Raw genomic sequence first — 16,368 nt, 5'->3', positions numbered from 1 at the left:
CATGCAGCCTCACAGGACAATGCAGACAATCAGTGTCCTCTAAATTGAATGGAGAGAAGATTATAACGGGATGTTGTTAACACAAAGCATCGCTGATGACAATGAACTCAACTTTACAATGATGGAATTAAAATTAAAATTATCCACTAAAAACATAATTATAATCTACTCAGAATAAGAAGAGGGATGAGAAGAGATGGTTAGGTTACAGTTTATTTAATGATGTTAATTGTTAATTTTTTTGTTTCACATTATTATATATATTCATATTTTAGTAAATAAATAACAGCCATGAGACACCATAAAAAATAGTGGAGGAAAATACTATTTCTAATACAGGAAATATGAAATGTTCTGTAAGTTTTTGTCCCTAAAAGTTTACAGCAGTTACTTTCTGCATCTGTGAGTCAGCGTGTTAACAGACAAAACCTTATCTCTTTACAGAGGAGGGAAATATAGTTGATTGATGGTGCTTCCAGGGACAAGATTCCCTCCACCTGTTCAGGCTGTCAGCCTCCTCTTCATCCCGCAATATCATTTTAGACAGTGACTTGAGTGAGAGATGCTCCGAGCCCACGCACACTCGATACCGTCTTCCTGCCAACGCAGCACATACAGGGAGCAACTGACAGACCATTTCACAAACATCAAAAGCTGCAGTGTTTATCGGCTAGAGGCACAGGGCTCTTTGGATGCTTGCAGAGAATAAGATCTCTTAAAAAAAAAAGGTCGTCTTTTAGATTTGATTTTAAATAATGGTATTACCTCCTGACATGTGCAGGCATACATGACGGGCGACAGCTGATAAATGTGGTAAATCCGTTGAGCAGTTTAATGATGTTTCCTCCTCACAACCAATCCTGACCCGCGGTAATGAGCAGCAGTCAGACAAAATATCCATGCATTGTGTACAAACACACACACACACACACACACACACACACACGCAGTATTCAGCTAATGCTCTTCTTCCAATGCTGCTTCTTTTTTTCAAAATATGTAAAAAGAAATGGACAAAATAAGGGAATGAAGGTTTTAGGGACACATGCAAACATTCCCAGAGTAACATTACTATAACTGAACAAGTTGAATAATGTTAAGATTTAAGACCTAGCATGTGATATTTTAACACATGAAATACTTTTAAGACCTAAAATTCAGATTATTGTACTTCAGACTTCACAGACACAGCTTTGGAAGGAAATATGCAAAGTGGAAATAATAATGGGCCTCTGATTTGTTATGGTCCTCAATGAAGATTTGCAGTATTAACCGCAATTTGCCAATGAGCAACCGAGACTTGTCTTGGTCTCAAATTGTGAGTTTAGGGGTTTTATTTGTGACAAATTATTTAAAAACATAATTTTCCTGATGTTAAATTTCGTTGTTTTCTGTCAATTTTCCACGTGGTGACAACCTGTAGCTACCTGAACAACCTGAAAACCTACTATTAATCTCTCTCTCTCTCTGTAGTTTATATAGTGCATGTATTAGCTACTCTTGCAGAAGATGAAGTGTAGCCACATTTTGAGTTGCATGTTTCTCAAAGGCTCAAATATGGTGTCTCCTCTTTGTTATGCTGTTTTTTCTAGTTTTTCCCTTTGTGTATGCTGATTTACCTCCATATAACTACCATCACACACACAATCAGACACACACACACACACACTCACACACACACACTACTCTGGCTGATGTAGCTAGAGACAGGTGGGTTTAAGTCTCAAAGGGAGTGTGATCAGGGTGTGTGTGTGTGTGTGTGTGTGTGTGCGTGTGTGTGTGTGTGTGCTGATAAAGAGGTCACTGTTACATTTTCACTTTTGGCGAATCACCTGCGCCCGCGGTCTGTTGTGTGTTTAGTACACAGCTGTTTCCTGGAGCCTCTCTTTCTCTGTCTCTGCATATTTACACGAGTTACAGTCACAAAGAGGTTTCTTCAGTTGAATAAATCAATTATTGAGCATGTTTGCACCGCAGATGCTCTCAGTGCAATTTTCTTCTTTTCAATTTCGTTTACAAATTGTCAGTGTGTGAGCACAAGATGAATCATGTTTTGTAGACGGTATCTTTCTGGATCTTTGTGTGTATTGTGCGAACACATGAGGCCTCGTGTCTGGCTGTCTCCTCCTCCCACACCTTGACATGAGTGTGCCATCTTTGGGTTTCTGATCTCTCTCAACGAGCTCACGACTCGTGACATTCTACACAACTCAACTGGGAGGCATGTCGCTCTATGATGTAATTGTGCTGCAGTGAACAAGATTCACCACACAGAGGCGATGCATGGACAGGTTTTCCAACGGCGACAAGCACGAGTCTCAACTCCAGCCAGACACACTGTAAAAAAGCAGCGCAAAGCAGATTTTGATTTGAATGTCCTAAATTTTCTTTCCATGCGTGTTCTATAGGCTAGTGATCATTATTAGATTTATACAGGCTCACACTGCTAATGTGATTTGTATCCCTCAACAAGTAAAAAAAAAAAGTTAAAACAATAGGAATTCAAAGCAAAGTGCAATGGCCATGTCAACGCTCTTCCTCATCGTTCATATCTTAAAAGGTCAAATGAAGAAGTAGCTTCAAAGGAACATCGTGTTTTGGATCGTCAGCTGATGTTATAGTGCTCAGATCTCCAAGCTGCTGACTGCCAGATGCCAACATCTGTCTCTTCATAGCCGCAAACCTTTTGGTTTTGGAGTTGTTTCCTGTTGTTTGTTATGTCATTAGTGCAAATGAACACCACAGCTGTCTGAAAAGAGAAGGGTGCAGGCAATGCTTGAGAAAGCATGGCACAGTTTAACTTGCCACAACTGTGTGTTCACATTGTGATGTTCAGAAAACAAGAATAAAATGGATAATTGATGCACAATTTATGATAAAGTCTTCTAAGAATTTAACTGACCAGCTAAACCATCCAGCTATTTTTATTAGAACATCTCTGATGTTTTGGGTATAACAAACATATTAAGCAGATACTACAGCTGCCTAATTTTAGCATCAATATCTATGAATTATTCCTTAAGAAAATTGTGAAAATGTCAAATAATGCTTGATCTTACAATGTTATAAAGAAAGCAATAAGAAATTCCTGGATCTGCACCAAAATTAAAAGGGTTTTCCCTGACTCATTACACGTCCTTCCACTAAGTTTCATGGAAACCTATCCTGTGGTTTTTGTGTAATCTTGTTCACAAATCAACAAACAAACAAACAAACAAACAAACAGCCAGAGATGTGTCCATAACTTCCTTGGTGTATGTAAAATTCAATATATATATATATAAGTAAAAATGTAAAGTTAAGTAAATTACACATATTTTCAAAGTAATACCGTTTGCTGTGCACATACTGCGATGACTAACTCCAATTGCTATGAATTGAAGATTTAAAACCTTGTTCTCTTGCAGACGCCAGGTTCGGTTCTGATCAAAAATTATAAAAAGCCAAATGCCTTTCCTTCCTGAAAAAAACATCAGTGCAAATCATAACTCCTGGTTCAAAAAATGGGGAAGATGTTAATGCAATAAGGATGAAAATGTAATTTGTGCACACAAGAGATATACAGGACACAATGAAACTGATTGCAGACATTCAGATTCAAAGTCATTTGAAGATAGAACAATTTTTCACTTTGGTGAAGCTTCCCATTTCCCCCTCGGGAGTTTCTGTTGAGAGAGTGATTTGTTTGGAACACCAACCTATTTTGGTGTAAATAGTGACTCCATCTTCATCATGAATTAGTTTAGTTTGGTACTACAGTGCCATCTGAGACTTGGATGCCACTGTTCTCAGCACAGGGAAGCTCTAAACAGTGCAGACTTCAGAGAAGCCACTTCAAACATGCTTGATGTGAATCCTGCTTTACGATGCACAAGATAAAATACAGTGACTTTTTTTTGCAGTGTAGTCAGGGCAGGTCCAGGAGGCTTTATCCTTTTCATCTCCCTCACCACCAATCAGAAAGTCCCCCCTTACAAGACCCCCGCTTGCTTGTCAATCACTCCCCTTGGGCTATGGGTTGGAGGGAGACAAAAGAGGCAGGAGAGAGAAAGAGAGGGAGGATAAAACAGGAAGGGGGTGGACGTGAAAGTGGTTGGAAAACACAGGGATGTGATGTTGGAGGGAGCAGAGCGGAGCATGTAGAGTAATCGCTGAGAGCGGGTCCACTGTCTTGAAGAAAGATGAATGAATGGGGTCAGGGACGCCCCTGAGAATAAAGAGAGAAAGTGAAAAAAAGAGAGGGGCTTGATAGAGTGAGAGAAAGGGGGATAACAGAAGGTGGGATGGAGTGAATGCATGAGGTGGAAATGGACTGAGGGCAACAGCATCGAGGAATTAAGTAACAAAGAGAAAGAGAAGAAGGAACATGGAAATGAGGAAGGAAAAGTATGCATGAGGAAGAGAAGAAGTGTAAGAGCCAGCAGGAGATAGAAGGATAATAAAGAGGAGTGAGAGAGGGTGAGATGAAGTGTAAATTGGTGGACAACCAGGAGGTGAGAGAGAGAGATTAAAAAGGAGGAGAAGGAGAGAGGAGCATCGTTTAATGAGGACGGCAGGGAAGGGGAAGACGGAGGGATTGATGTGGAGCAGCAGAGAGGGGAGAATGAGGAGCGAGGTGACACTAAGAAGGGAGGAGAGAGAGGGAGAGCACAATTAGAGGACTACAGTGAATTCAGCTTGTCCATGTTAAAGAGCACAGACAAATGAAGAGAGCTGCTCTGTGATGACAAATGAAAGCTTAGAGACAGTCTGTTTTTATAAATCAAACAATCAGTTGGTCTGTAATTAAGTTACTTGATTCTTTTCTACTGATGATTTAACAGGATGGTTTCATGTTCGCCCAAGATCAGGACGGACTTCAGCTGCCAGTCACTAAACGCTGTCTGTGAAGAAATTAAATGACAACGTTTACTTCAACACCCAAAACAATTCGAAAAACTTTCCTACTTTTGATAGTATTTCAACTATATACAGTGTCCTCGTATCAATCGCTCAAGTTAATTATCGTCTCAGCCATGTTATAAATCAAAAGTCGTTTAATCACAGACAATATATGGCATACACATTAAAATAATTTAACAATAGGAATCCATATGAGGTTAAAATCAGACTAAATCAATACTATAATGATAAACCTTAGAAAGAATCATTTGTAATACGAACACCGTGTCTGTGCAGTAACGATTACAGGGTGGAGCTGCAGTGGCAAAGTCCTGCGGATACAAAATCAAACTTACCCGAAAAGTAAACACTTAAACATCTGTGTAAGACCTACCAAAGACCTACCATTTTGGGGTTAAGGGCTATGTCCCATCCACTAACATGGAGGAGATGGGGTTTGTGACCTCTACTGCAGCCAGCCTCCAGCCACTTCCCATTGGGGTAGCAGCAATGTCGTCCATCTTTATATACAGTCTATGGGAGGGACCTTCTTCAGTGTAATCATTGGTATATCTGGAGTAAGTAAAAGCCTCTGACAGTTAGTTAAACATGCACATATATACGCCAGAACACATCTCTGTATTCTTACTGTATTTCTTGCTATAACGTACATGCGGCCCTTATGGGTCAACAAACACATGTATCTCCATCTCATTAAACAATAGGGCTGCAGTCAGATTGTCTTATTTGCTTGGGAAGGTTCCTAACTGAGTTAAATGACCTGGAAGTATCCCAGTGGCAGCCATGATAAGAGCTGGTCAAAATTGGCCGTGGGCCACATCCCGCCGAAGCTTCCCATCCAAGCCAGAGATTATTAATGTATTACAAAAATATACTACTATTTCAAATGGGTAAAATCCTCCTTGCCATGCTCCATCTCTGTGAGCACTGAATCAAGAATGATCGTGTGCAGGGAAGACATAACTGCTTGTCGGTAATGTAATCTCTGTCTCTAATGCTGAATGTTTGCTCCCTCAATCCAGATGAGAATTGAAAAAATATTTCCAGACTAAAAAGGGCGCATCCTGAGAAGGCACACAGCCCAGAGGTTTGAGCACAGAGTGCCAAGACACTTAAGAAAACATACATGAAGAAGGTAAACAGGCCGACCAGTGGGATAAGCTATCCAATTAATTTGTATGGAATATTTCCAGGCTTTAACTGGTGCTGTTGAGGCAGCTGCGACAGCAGGAGAGGGTCAGGATGAGAAAGCTGTAGCTAATGAAGAGAGAAATGCAGAAGAGGAGGAGGACAGCAGCCAACATGCTGCTGTGGGTGAGCTACAGGACAGATGCAACAGCTGACACCGGAGATAGAGCTGTATATATACTGTACACCGTACAGGTATTAAGCTGTCACGAAGTACACAGAAATTAAAATGTTTGCAGTAGAACATCATGTATACGTTTTTATAAAATAAAAGATTTAACACATGAATGCGTAGCCTGGTGTAATACAGTCAAACTGTCTGTACTTAGTTGTCAAGTACAGATACTTGACATTGAAAGGTTTGCAGACGGGTGTGCGTCTGATGTCTGTGTGTTGTCAGTTCGTCTATTGTATGTGCCAACCTTGTTGAATCGTCCGAAAAAAATCTGTTGTTTGAATAGGTTAAATGAATGGAACGGCTCATTTAGTTAGTTTTGTTACCACTGCAAAATGATTATGTTTCTACTACCAGCATCACCGACTTCAGGTGCAGAACTCGGCACCCGTTCGAATGCGCCAGATTCATGTCCTCATTATTTAAACATTATATCGTCAGAGGTGAAGACTGCAATTAAGCTTGCGAGCCTGGACAGCTCTGTTTCTGGAGAGAGCAGAAAGCCTTCCACGTCTTTCTCTTCTTCTACTGTTTAATGCTGTCTAAACATCCACCATTCAAATAAACCAACCCATGATTAAGGACATAGACCACATTTTTTGGTTGGACAAAACTTTGGTCTGTTGGTCCAGACTTTTATTTTTTTGGGGGGGGTTTAGCCAAAACTGAAAAGCCCAAAGATCCGACCAGAAAAGTTAAGAGGCACCACCTTGTGGCACAACAGAAAGCGATAGTTTTACTTAAATGTGGTCCATGAAGAAGCCTGTGTTTGTAGTTGCAGCCCAGCTGTGTGTGACCATTGTTCCAGAAAGTGGATTTTTCCGTTCTCCTCATGTGTATGTGTTACTGCATGTGTTTGTGAACCACAGATGCTCGCTGAAGACTGTAGAGAGCAAAACACAAGATAAAAGAAATACTGACAACGCAGTACGGTGGGCTGTGAAACATTAATACCCTCTGATCTCAACAAGCCGTGTGCGTTTATCTCCCCTCTCCATGCGAGGCCCAGAGAGACACAGCTAGCTGGGACGTCCGCTTCATCTAGGCCTGTGACACATTCATGTCAGCAGATTTAACACAGTGTTACAGATTCTTTCAACGCAGCGGAGACATTAGCCGCGATGAAGCTAAGAGGCTCTATTTTGAGATATTTTCTCCCTCAACAAGCCAAAGAGTTCCTTACTGACTCAGCAGGAAAGCTCCCAGGGGAGGAGGAGGATGCTGGGTAGGCTAGAGCAGTTAGGCAGGTGGTGAACTGTCGCTGGTTGAACCAGCCCACATTCCTTCTATAATAAATGTGGCCTATGACTCAGAATTTTCTCGATTTACATCTGAAGGCATCTAGCTGGGGCATCGATTCAGACAACATTCAGTTGTACTGTAATTCTGTCTAATGGAGAATGTTGTGCATGTTTATAGGGTGATTTCTCCCACTTTTTCACTAGGCCCTGTCTCCCTACATTATATATTTGGTCATTTGATTATTATTTGAATTTTGATTGACGATTAGATTATGTAGATAATCTTTTTTGAGTTGTGTGTTGTATTCTTTTACAGCAAGTATGTGTTAAAAGTTGATTTAGTTAAGTATTTGATGCTGCTCTGTGTGGTTGTTTGCTTATTTCCCAGGTATTTGGGTCAGATCAGCAGCTCAATCGGGACATTTCCAGGCATTTTTGCTATAATGTTAAGTGACTACAAGTGTCCCACATATTGTATTTCCCTCACACCAAGAGTGGGACATTTCTAGACATTTTGCCTCAATGATAAGTGCCTAGAAGTATCCGGCTCATTCTGATTGGTCGGGACATTTCTAGGCATTTTTGCCATAATGTTAAGTGCCGACAAGTGTCCGGCTCATTCTGATTGGTTGGGACATATCTAGGCATTTTGCACGACACTCAGACCTCCTATATGTTCTAATCACCATTTCAATAATCGCCATTTCAAAAATGTTCCATGAACCAGCTCACGTGGATTCAGTGGGAACAGCCCTGCGCCTAAATTAATTTAGTGCGAGGATGAGGTTGAGACTGAAGGAAAGCTGCAGATATTACTGTGGCTGCCAGTGTGGAATAATCTTTCCACAGCAGAGAGTCAGCATTCTGCTCCATTCAACATGTGGGGCATTTTCTGAACCGTGGCCCTTCGATTAATTCCAAAAACAGTTGCAAATGTGCCTGTCAAGTGCAGCAGCGGTGTGACGTGCAGGAGATTGCTGGGGGTTTGACCATGACAAGGATGGAGGAGGGGAGGTCGGCTAGAGGAGGCAGGATCTGTGTTATTCAATAATTGAATAAATTGAGAAGTGAATTAAATTAAATTGTATAAATTAGGATTCTGGGTATATCTAATTGCTGTGAACTGTGGTTGCTTGCCCCAGGCGATGGCTCATGGTGGAGATGGGGGCTGGGTGGAGGTTTAAGCTACGACGCTTTACCCTCGGGAGAAATTATTCTTCAGGTTTTCTTCTTTTAAAGACATCAGACAATCGCCTGTCATTCATTCATAACAGAGTAAATGAGGGTTAACAGAAAAATCCATCTCCAAAAGATTTGCACTGTATCTCAAGTGTTTGCGTCAGTGCCATTGTGTTGAGTACTCACACTCACACAGATGTTGTTTTAAAATAGGAAAAAAAAATGACATATGCGGCTACAACGCAGCTTGGTAAGAGAAAATGATTTCTGGTGTAAAAACCTTAAGGAGTCAAAGGGCAGGGTTTTGCAGTTATGCCTAAATTTTAAACTGATGTTTAGCAACCACACAGGGAAAAACCCATCATAAAAGCAATTTCTGCACCCACTGGAACAGGAAATAGACCGGAATCCAATGCAGCTAAAAGGAGGACACGTTGTGATTTGAATAAGAGGCAGGGCCTGACTCATACGATTTATTTTTCAATCGCTCTCATTTCTTGATCATTTTTGCCATGTCAATCTCTGACAAACAAGACTGACAAAAAAAAACAATAATCTCACGCTCATGTGCAGATGCTTTAACCGCAGCAGATGGCAGGTTGAAGCAAAATGGATACGGAAAAAAGTTATATGGCACATGGTCGTAAGGTAAATCCTGGGACAACCTCTCAGAGTGATGGCATACAGTATTTCTGAAGTGCTAAACTAAGCCTGGGGGATAATCGAGCAGCGGCCAGGGCACATCTGCCAAAATAAGTCAATTGAGTTGAACGGAGAATTAAAAACAAAAGAGAAGGCAGAGATGCTGCTGAGGCAGAGTGAGGTCTGACCACAGGTGTGATAAGAGAGAGACACACCACAATACACTCAATAGAGAAGTCTTTTAACTCAAAGGAGAAGATGTTTTGTGACCGATACCTTACCTTTATATAAATATTTATACACAGCCAAAAAGAATCAACATATCAAGCAAAACCTTTTGCACATAGCGTAGAAGTATAATCTGTGGAACAAAGCATTTTAATCCTTATTTGGGGTCAAAATCAAATTTTTTATTTGGTCAGATGTGGCTGATGAATAAATACATGCAGTTTTCATTTCCGGGTGACCTGTGAAAGTGAAGTTGTGACTCTAACTCATTTAAATAGGAGCTGTCTCTTGAACCTGAAACAACTGCTTGCAGGCTTTGCCAAGACGGCTGCCAAGTGGCGAGACCTGCCAATATGGCCTTTGGTCTGACAGTATGTTCAGGATTGATCTTAAGCTATTATTGATTACCTTTAAGAGACTGCTTGGCCCTGGGCCTGATTATATTTGAGACCTTCTGATCCCAAATCGCGAGCGGAGGTCTCCTCAGTGTTCCAGAGACCAAGGCAGAGAGCCTTTGCAGTCAGGGTCCAAAACTCTGTAATGACCTACCTGAGGAGATTAGGCTGGCAGAGTAAGTGTCATCTTTTGAGTTCACTCTGAAGGCCCTGTCCACACTAATACGGACATTTTGCAAATCAAATTTTTCCTCTGCCTTTGTACCTCTTGTCCACACATATGTATCAGTGTGTCAGTATAAAACTACTCACAATGTTTTTCTCTGTATTAGACAGATCGTTGATAAAGACTTTATCTCCATGTACTGACCCGGCATGCTTTTTTTAGGTAATCTAGTTTTTTTTGTGCCCTCGATATTAAGTAAAATGAAGGTTGTGTGAACAACACTTGGAAACATATTTAGGAGAACACAGTGGAATAAGGATTAATCCAAATACTATTTAGCAACTTTTCCAAGTATGATTTTAAAATATGAATCAATACAGGATGAGGATAACCATTGAACTTTACAAAAGACAATACATGTCAGTCTATTTAGGTCCACTACTGTTTAAAGGGCAACATTACTCCCCAAAACTGTTAAGTGGGCCAGATTGTAACCTCTGTGACTTCATCCTCAGGAGGAAATGTTACTCCTGTTTCCATCATCAGAGCCAAAAAGAAACACACCAGAGAGTAAAGGCTGGGCTTATACAATATGCACAGTTTGACAAGCAGCACCCGATACTGAATGTTGAGATCATCTAATCCGAGAGACTCCATACGCCTTGGTGGAATTATCACTGCCAGAAAGGAAAACAGGCTTTTTCCTTCAAAGCTGACTTCAAAGCTGCACAGTGGTGGCTCTGAAAAGTGAAACGTCCCATTTGGGTTTATTTAACTTTAATATCCATACAATGTATCATGCTCTGATTTTAGAGGGGGCGGATGTGATCGAGTTTTAGTGTCACTGAGAAGTTTTTTTGGGGGGCATAATCCTGCTTTACTACTGTTTAGTAGACACATTTTCAATCTTAACTTTAGTTTTTTTCACTGTATCACCAGTTACTATACAACGTACCAGATTGTCCTATTCCACTAAACTGGGATGATATAAAGTGCAATTATTCATTAAATGCTGAGGTATTTCTTTTTAGAATTCCTAATTTGTGATTTAGAGAAGTTTAGCATCTATTGTGTGTGTGTGTGTGTGTGCATCTGTCTGGTTTGTATCAGTTAACTGGGTCCATCCCTTCCTCAGCGGAGATGGTCAGATTTAATCTGATAAACTCTCGCTGCAACAGCTGTCAGCCAGACCCGGCCTGTCTATGACCCAATCTCCCTGCCTAACCCTCCATCTCTCTTCCTCCCTCTCTCCCCCTCTTCCTCTCCATCCCTGCTTAATGCCCCTCTGTCTCCGAATCTCTTCTCTGTATCCAGGCCTGTTTCAGGGATGTCCCACATGTGAGTGTACTTAGAAAAATCACATATAAGCGTACCCCCAGTGTACACACACACGCCCACCCACACACACACACACACACACACACACACACACACACACACACACACACACACACACACACACACACACACACACACACACGCCCACCCACACACACACACACACCACACACACACACACACACACACACACACACACACACACACACACACACACACACACACACACACACACACACACACACACACACACACACACACACACCATTAGGTCAGAGGAAAGCCCATGTACTGTCCATTATCCATCTCATACTCTAATCCAGCTGCTGAGGATCTGGCTTGATAAAGCCTTCTTTTCCACAAAGACAAACACACACACACTGACCCACTGCTCACACTTATTGTTAGATACAATTGTCTGGGGCAATTTGTTTGATGATTTGACAGAGATTGAATTGCTATCAGTGGGCTCTCTGGTATTTTGAGTCCTCCTGAGGAACACAACATTCGATGCTGTACAGATTTAACCTTTGACCTTTTCATCATGGCAGAGTGTCAGTGGGTCATCCCCTTATTCTCCATTCTCCCAGTAAGCTTTACTTATCCCTGCTCTGGCTGTTATAAGATCGCAGCTGCACGAGTTAATTTCCGACTCTCCTGACTCATCTCTCTGCCTCTCTTTCGCTCGCTCGCTCGCGACACAGACACACACAACATATACAAACAATCATTCATCCCTCTGTTAGTTAACTCATCAATGTGAATATGGAGGACCGACTGAAACACGGTTGCAGCAGCTGAAAATGACCAGGTTCTCAGGGATAACCAAGCAATCAGGTTTTACACATGTACTTAATGTTTGTATTGTGTGTGTTTTGCGTTGGGGCAGCAATTCCCTGTATCCAAAGCAATTTTCTCCCAATTGAGAAAAATAGAGTAATCCCGAATCGCGAACCTTCTAATGAAGGAAACACCGGCAAATATCTAGTCAATGAAAATTTAGCTGGAAGAGGACATATCGATATCAACTTTGTATTTGTATTTTGAGTAGGGTGAGCTGTGTTTACTGAAGCACACAACCAGATGTAAAAGCTACCGAGTACAACCACAGTCCTCTGTTTAAACACTGGGCAGCTCCTCTGGTGAAACTGGGATTTTCTAAATGTAAAAGTTCAGGTCTGACTTCTTGATATGCGGGAAAGTTATTCAAGGAAATATTGGAAATCAACAAGGGAGTCAACCCAAACCGGGCAGTTTGTGTAACAAGGCAGATTAAAACACTTGACTATACTGTAAATTAACGCTGGGACAAACTGAGCATCCCAGATGGTTGATGATTTCACTAGAGTAGTATTCTATCTGAGTGCATCCATTAAAGGCCTTACATTAGAGATTTAGTAAAATATTTATCTTATGGCCGAATGGTTTTGTTTTAAATAGCTCTGAATAGCAGAGGACCACAGAGGATAGTTTTCCGTTTCACTGCTTTTGCATTGATGTGAATTACTATATTAACTCTTAAACAGTATTCAGCCTGGAAGTGCATTTCATTAAGATATGAAAGTGCATTTAACCTAATTTTGCTCAAGTTCACTGGGATACTACAAAATCGAACAGTGTCCCAATTCATCTTCGAGTTGTCCATTCAAGTTCTTATATTATGCACATCTAAGCTTTGTGCCAGCCCTCACTCACACACACACACACACACACACACACACACACACACACACACACACACACACACACACACACGTTAACATGCAAGCTGGCACACACAGATATGCTAATACGGTCCCTTTCTCTATCTCTTTTTCCATCACACACACACACACACAAACACACACACTCAAAGCACAAAGTGCATATCCAGCATTAGTGATTGGGAAAGAACAGCAGGGAATCAAGGGTGTGTGTGAGTGTGTAATGAACCCCCATTGAGCTGAAAGCACTCCACAGTTTGTGTGTGTGTGTGTGTGTATGTGTGTGAAGGGAGGAGGCTGCTGATACTGGCATGAAACATGGGATACAGTACAGCTCTCCCGAATCAGACACACACACCCACTTGGCTCAGTTTAACGGCCACTTTACGTTTTGTCTGAGCCCACATCTCATTTACCAAAGTAAAACACACACGTGGAAGGGGCGCGAACATGCGGGGCTGCACATTATAGCTGCCTCATTCAGGGATGAACATCACAGGAGAATGTGGTTAATAAAAAAAAACTCATCATTCTAAATGGGATTTTAACCACTATGAAAATTCAGGTCGCGGTCTGTAATAGACATGGAGAAAAAGACTACACCCGACAGCCCACATCACTGGGGATTTAATAATGGCTTTCCTTTTTGTCCATTGTCCTATTAGTTTCCGGGTAATCCCATGTGTTGGTGTTAACAGGCATACAAAATATTTTCACTGTTAAATTTGACACTGAGCTTATCAAAAAGCACTTGCTCCTGTGAAATGATCAGAAAGGACTTTGAGATACAGGGACGTCGCTCCAGCATTAAATTAGAAGATGGAATTCGGTGACAAACAGTAATTGGAGCTGTAATTATTGCTGATGAAAATGTATCCACATACCTACGGATAAATTCATTAACCAGGACAGGTGATGTTGAAATTGTCATGACTCTCTTGACTTGGACTCTCAGATGAAGAGTATTTGGGTTTTGATTATGGACTCTTTGTTTATTACTTTTCCTGTTTTCCCTGTGTTTAGGTTGGGGTTCAGTTGACTCATTCTGAGTTCTTTGTAAACTCTTTTATTTGTTTTAGTTTCTACTCCTCATGTATCTCTGCCTTAACTTCCTGTCTGTGTCCTGTTTCGCCACCGTCGTCTGCAACTCATCCTCATGTGTTTCACCTGTGGCCTATTACCCCCCCCCCCCCTTTTCCTGGTCAGCCCGTCATCTGATGTGGTTACTGTTCATGTCATCCACCTTCAGATCCTTTGCTTGTGAGTTGTTTGATTTTAATTTTTTTAAATGTCAGAAATTTACCTTAAATAAATTATACCTTTTATCAGTTTACTTTGCTCCTGCCTTGCTTCTGCATTTTTGGGTCCACCTGCTCCTTAAACCCCAACAGAAATCCCTCCACCTTTAATTCTCAACCCCTTGAGAATGAAATCTACTCTGAAAGCTTTAGCACTAAAGCAAGAGAAACGAGAGACTTAGAAAGCAAAATTTAACAAAAATTATATTTGGAACTTATTTCACTGTTGCTACTTAAGGGAATAAACTAGGATTATTACTCTGCGGTTGCATGTCTCCACTGCAGCTTTCACCCCTAACCCTTGAACCTTAACCACTTACATCCAATCAGGAAAGACAGACTTAAGGTGTCATGTTAAAGAGCTCAAAAATGTGTTGTGTGCGGACATTGTGAACTTTGACTTCAAACCTCCTAAATCTAATCAGTAAATCTGTTAGTCAAAGTGATCACTTGTATCATGTTCCCTTGAAGGTGTTCCTGAAATAATTATTTTTTTTAAATGTCACAGTGACTTGATCACCAAAATCAATTCATCCTTGACTCCAACTCGTGTTCACAAGAAAGGGACTGACGAAAAGGCAGAAGGACGGACCAGCCGAAACATAATGCCTCCGTCCACAGGTTGTCAAAGGATGCGGAGGAATAAAAAAGTTTCCGAACACAACTCGGCATCAGTCGGCTGGCAGCTCATACATGCTCTGGTGACAGATGCTGCTGAAATATCACCAGCTAGAGTGACGTGATCTGTGGGACCTCTCACAAATGTCAAATGTCTCCGATTAGGACGGGTCTTCAAGTCTCACTTACTCAGCACAGTAAACGGGACGCTAATCTTCAAACAGCAGAGACCCTGCCAAACATCTGACTGTCTAGTTCCACTTGAATCTGGCTTGAATAAATCCTGTCTGTTATTAGACTTCTGCACTTACACAGAGAAAAACAGCGAAACCTCAGTTAAAAAGAATTGATTATTGAAAATGAATCAATGAAAATGTTTATAAACAATTCAGCTGTTAATAAAAATAATCTGAGTTGATTTCCACTTAAATATAAACATCAACTATGTCAATTAGACTAGAGGGGCAGAGGGCCCCCTTATGAAGCTCCATTTAAATTCACTAGATCTGGATTTTTATGTGGATCTGCACCTTACTGCAAACAAACTAAAATAATATAAATCTCCTGAATAAGTCAGATTCTTTTCGTCCAAGATCGATAGATTAGAAATCAATGAAAATATTGAAAAACACAAAGCTCGCAATGTTAAAGAAGTGAAATGAAAAGACTTACATCTTCCCCTTGATGTGGATCAGCTCCAAAATTCAACATGTTCTTCCCTGACCCAAACGTCCTTACACTAAATCTTGTGTTAATCCGTCTAGTATATTTTGCATAATCCTGCTAATTTACAGGCATACAGACAAAAAGAAAACATAACCTTTTGGCGGTGGTAATAATCTACTGAAAATCTCAGCAGTTGATTTTTGTTTTAGCTATATGGTTATTGATTTTTCTACCCACTATTTCTCACATTTGTTGCTGACACACCAAGCCAATCTCGAAAAACTGGCCCCACTCTGCCTCAAATCCCTTTTTCTTGATCATAGGAAAAACTGCTGCCCAATATGCACATTTGTCCCGTGCCAATGTGAAAGGAAAATAACAAGTTACTAATCTAATATAAATTACTAATGTAATCCGAAGACGAAAACCAGGAGACCAAACATGTTGACAGGCAAAAACAATGATAAACAAAACTAATTATGCAGAAACTGATGAATCTTGTTATAGGCCTGGACAGCAAGGAAAGAATTTGTCTGATACTAATATTGATGAGAATGAAATGGTTCACAGAGAACCCGCTCTTAAATATGGAGATGGCCTCAGAGGTGGTTAGCACCACTCTGTTCTTA

This window comes from Pleuronectes platessa, chromosome 6 (assembly GCF_947347685.1).
Source record: "Pleuronectes platessa chromosome 6, fPlePla1.1, whole genome shotgun sequence".
NCBI lineage: Eukaryota > Metazoa > Chordata > Actinopteri > Pleuronectiformes > Pleuronectidae > Pleuronectes > Pleuronectes platessa.
Note: the sequence above shows the minus strand (reverse complement) of the source record.